Source organism: Schistocerca americana, unplaced genomic scaffold, assembly GCF_021461395.2.
Source record: "Schistocerca americana isolate TAMUIC-IGC-003095 unplaced genomic scaffold, iqSchAmer2.1 HiC_scaffold_158, whole genome shotgun sequence".
Taxonomy (NCBI): Eukaryota; Metazoa; Arthropoda; class Insecta; order Orthoptera; family Acrididae; genus Schistocerca; species Schistocerca americana.
In genome coordinates, this window is record NW_025725666.1 from 350,001 (window position 1) to 355,000 (window position 5,000).

At 53.8% G+C, this 5,000-nt stretch overlaps 1 non-coding gene across 1 annotated transcript in view; it reads left to right on the forward strand.

The window, feature by feature from the left end:
• The first annotated feature begins 3,819 nt into the window (after nucleotides 1-3,819).
• Nucleotides 3,820-5,000, forward strand: part of LOC124570077 — a 1,910-nt gene continuing 729 nt past the window's right edge. The window contains exon 1 of the ribosomal RNA XR_006971470.1: nucleotides 3,820-5,000. This exon is cut by the window's right edge and continues 729 nt beyond it. This is a non-coding gene — a ribosomal RNA (small subunit ribosomal RNA).

The following is a 5,000-nucleotide window of genomic DNA, read 5'->3' on the forward strand; positions in this document are numbered from 1 at the left end:
ACACTATCATAACCAGACCGGGAGGTCCACTCACAAAACAGAATATCCCACCCTTCCGACAACCACCATTGCTCAGCTAAGCCACCAACACCCACACATGTCCTACACAGGGGTACACCCAACATCACAATACTGCCTCCTGTCACAGCACACAAACAATGGCAGGAATGAAAGACACAGGTCTGCCACAAGCATGGAATCAGAGCGCCGCCTGTCATGAGCCAAAGGTGCATCCTGACGTGGCAAATCAGATGATGCCGCAGGCATCCACTTACTATAATCACAATCAACAAACCGGCCGCCGCCGCCCGCCCGCCCCCCCCCCCCCCCAATACACCTTTCCTTACAACAATGTGTACCTTAACCTAACCCATATTGTGCCTTAACCTAACCCATATTGTACCTTAACCTAACCCATATTGTACCTTAACCTAACCCATATTGTACCTTAACCTAACCCATATTGTACCTTAACCTAACCCATATTGTGCCTTAACCTAACCCATATTGTGCCTTAACCTAACCCATATTGTGCCTTAACCTAACCCATATTGTGCCTTAACCTAACCCATATTGTGCCTTAACCTAACCCATATTGTGCCTTAACCTAACCCATATTGTGCCTTAACCTAACCCATATTGTGCCTTAACCTAACCCATATTGTGCCTTAACCTAACCCATATTGTGCCTAAACCTAACCCATATTGTGCCTTAACCTAACCCATATTGTGCCTTAACCTAACCCATATTGTGCCTTAACCTAACCCATATTGTGCCTTAACCTAACCCATATTGTGCCTTAACCTAACCCATATTGCGCCTTAACCTAACCCATATTGCGCCTTAACCTAACCCATATTGCGCCTTAACCTAACCCATATTGCGCCTTAACCTAACCTATATTGCGCCTTAACCTAACCTATATTGCGCCTTAACCTAACCTATATTGCGCCTTAACCTAACCTATATTGCGCCTTAACCTAACCCACGTTGCGCCTTAACCTAACCTATATTGCGCCTTAACCTAACCTATATTGCGCCTTAACCTAACCTATATTGCGCCTTAACGTAACCTATATTGCGCCTTAACCTAACCCACGTTGCGCCTTAACCTAACCCACGTTGCGCCTTAACCTAACCCACGTTGCGCCTTAACCTAACCCACGTTGCGCCTTAACCTAACCCACGTTGCGCCTTAACCTAACCCACGTTGCGCCTTAACCTAACCCACGTTGCGCCTTAACCTAACCCACGTTGCGCCTTAACCTAACCCACGTTGCGCCTTAACCTAACCCACGTTGCGCCTTAACCTAACCCATATTGTACCTTAACCTAACCCATATTGTACCTTAACCCAACCCATATTGTACCTTAACCCAACCCATGTTGCGCCTTAACCCAACCCATGTTGCGCCTTAACCCAACACACGTTGCGCCTTAACCCAACACACGTTGCGCCTTAACCCAACACACGTTGCGCCTTAACCCAACACACGTTGCGCCTTAACCCAACACACGTTGCGCCTTAACCCAACACACGTTGCGCCTTAACCCAACACACGTTGCGCCTTAACCCAACACACGTTGCGCCTTAACCCAACACACGTTGCGCCTTAACCCAACACACGTTGCGCCTTAACCCAACACACGTTGCGCCTTAACCCAACACACGTTGGGCCTGAACCCAACACACGTTGGGCCTGAACCCAACACACGTTGGGCCTGAACCCAACACACGTTGGGCCTGAACCCAACACACGTTGGGCCTGAACCCAACACACGTTGGGCCTGAACCCAACACACGTTGGGCCTGAACCCAACACACGTTGGGCCTGAACCCAACACACGTTGGGCCTTAACCCAACACACGTTGGGCCTTAACCCAACACACGTTGGGCCTTAACCCAACACACGTTGGGCCTTAACCCAACACACGTTGGGCCTTAACCCAACACACGTTGGGCCTTAACCCAACACACGTTGGGCCTTAACCCAACACACGTTGGGCCTTAACCCAACACACGTTGGGCCTTAACCCAACACACGTTGGGCCTTAACCCAACACACGTTGGGCCTTAACCCAACACACGTTGGGCCTTAACCCAACACACGTTGGGCCTTAACCTGCTCTGTAATTGTCATACGACGCGTTAAATTAGTGTAGTGTTGCCTAACTGCAACCCCCGCAATATAGTTTGCTACTCGCACTGCCCGGTCCCCAGAGTATCGCTTCATGTTAAACACCTTGCAGCTATACACTGTAATGCGGATGGCAGCAGGACGTACATGCTCAATGCCCTTCGCAGTTGTTCATTGGCATTCGCATGGCGAAGCACAGCCTACGTTGTGGTACGGCTTGTGTCAACTGTCCGCTGATGTTGTACGTCCAAATCACACACTGTACTGCACATTGGTCCTCATGTACTGAATGATACATCGTGGTACATGTGTGACCGTACCACGACTGCGCCAACAACGGCGAACCATACGGTCCAAATATTGTGCACTCAGCTACGTGTCGTCTCCCTATAAGAGCTGGATTGCAGTATGGTATGCCGTGGATGGCGATCAGCATGAGCCGTCTGTTGATGTAGTGGCGCGTGTTGTCAGACGTAGTCGTCTCTTCTCACACACCGTGATAGCATGGTGCACTGCGTTCCACATCTGCGACATGCGACAGAGGCCGGTTGACAGTCGTTCGCGCAATGGACATCGCATACGTACGGGGGCCACCTTCCACGTGTTCGCGAAGCGTGCACATGTTGTTGCGTGTATGTGGGCAGACATAGTGTGTCGTGACACCTGACACAGGCATGCAACAATCGTTGAATTTGCAAATGGCGATGGACGTCTACGTTTGCTGGTGACGTTACGCAAATGAACAACTGGTAAACCGTTGTGGTGCGGTTGTTCTCGCTAGAGGTGAATCAGTGATGGCGACGATCGGTTGAGCTACCAACCGGTTGTTTCAGCGATACCCACCATGCCCACGAACGTGAATGGCATGTGGGTGTGAAGCGATACGCGGCGGTGGCTGGGTGGGACCGTCCCCGGCCGGTGAGGGGGGGCCTCCCGGCGTGCTGGCCGCGCGGTGCGTGGGCGCACGCGCTACAGCCGGCTGGTGGGGGCGGCCAGTGGCAGGCGCGCCGGCCGACGGAGGCGGCAGGCGGCGCAGCTGCGCGCCGGCGCACCCTGCACGCGGCGCCGTGCGGCCAAAGTAGGTCCTCGCGGGCCCGGTGCGAAGCGCGGTGGACATCTGCAGTGTGCTGGTCCGATTGAGGACTGTGTGCGCTGAGGATGCGCCGCCGCCCGGCGCTCGGCGCCGCGACGCCGTCTGCTGCTCGGTCGCCTCTGCGGTTCTCGCAGGTGGTTTGTATCGCAGCTGTGCGGACGTGTTGGCGCGTGCGCTGTGCTGGGAGAGTTCGCTTCGGCACCCAAGTGGGGCTTTTGTCCTTCTGTGGCGCTGGCGTTGGAGCTGCCGGCCACCGTAGGTGGCGCGTGTTGTCTCCCGCCGGCAATGCCACGACAGCACGCTCCCGGGCCTCTGTCGGCAGCGGCAAGCTCAGTTGGGAGCACGGGTGGTCGCACCTAAAGCGTCTACTCGCCAAACTCCGGGCGATTGCGCCTCTCTCGAACCCGACCAAGTACTTAGGACGGCGCTGCGCGCCGCCGGGACCTGAGAGGGTTTCGAGGTGTATTGTGCAGGGGAGCTCAGCCTCCTCCTGTTTGCAGAATAATTGAGCGGACGCTTGCGTGTTCGCGCGGGCCCCCGGGACACACTCCCGGGCGGCCGGCTGCTCAGCTCTAGTTGACGCAGCTCCCTGGTTGATCCTGCCAGTAGTCATATGCTTGTCTCAAAGATTAAGCCATGCATGTCTCAGTACAAGCCGCATTAAGGTGAAACCGCGAATGGCTCATTAAATCAGTTATGGTTCCTTAGATCGTACCCACGTTACTTGGATAACTGTGGTAATTCTAGAGCTAATACATGCAAACAGAGTCCCGACCAGAGATGGAAGGGACGCTTTTATTAGATCAAAACCAATCGGTCGGCTCGTCCGGTCCGTTTGCCTTGGTGACTCTGAATAACTTTGGGCTGATCGCACGGTCCTCGTACCGGCGACGCATCTTTCAAATGTCTGCCTTATCAACTGTCGATGGTAGGTTCTGCGCCTACCATGGTTGTAACGGGTAACGGGGAATCAGGGTTCGATTCCGGAGAGGGAGCCTGAGAAACGGCTACCACATCCAAGGAAGGCAGCAGGCGCGCAAATTACCCACTCCCGGCACGGGGAGGTAGTGACGAAAAATAACGATACGGGACTCATCCGAGGCCCCGTAATCGGAATGAGTACACTTTAAATCCTTTAACGAGTATCTATTGGAGGGCAAGTCTGGTGCCAGCAGCCGCGGTAATTCCAGCTCCAATAGCGTATATTAAAGTTGTTGCGGTTAAAAAGCTCGTAGTTGGATTTGTGTCCCACGCTGTTGGTTCACCGCCCGTCGGTGTTTAACTGGCATGTATCGTGGGACGTCCTGCCGGTGGGGCGAGCTGAAGGCGTGCGACGCGCCTCGTGCGTGCTCGTGCGTCCCGAGGCGGACCCCGTTGCAATCCTACCAGGGTGCTCTTGAGTGAGTGTCTCGGTGGGCCGGCACGTTTACTTTGAACAAATTAGAGTGCTTAAAGCAGGCAAGCCCGCCTGAATACTGTGTGCATGGAATAATGGAATAGGACCTCGGTTCTATTTTGTTGGTTTTCGGAACCCGAGGTAATGATTAATAGGGACAGGCGGGGGCATTCGTATTGCGACGTTAGAGGTGAAATTCTTGGATCGTCGCAAGACGAACAGAAGCGAAAGCATTTGCCAAGTATGTTTTCATTAATCAAGAACGAAAGTTAGAGGTTCGAAGGCGATCAGATACCGCCCTAGTTCTAACCATAAACGATGCCAGCCAGCGATCCGCCGCAGTTCCTCCGATGACTCGGCGGGCAGCCTCC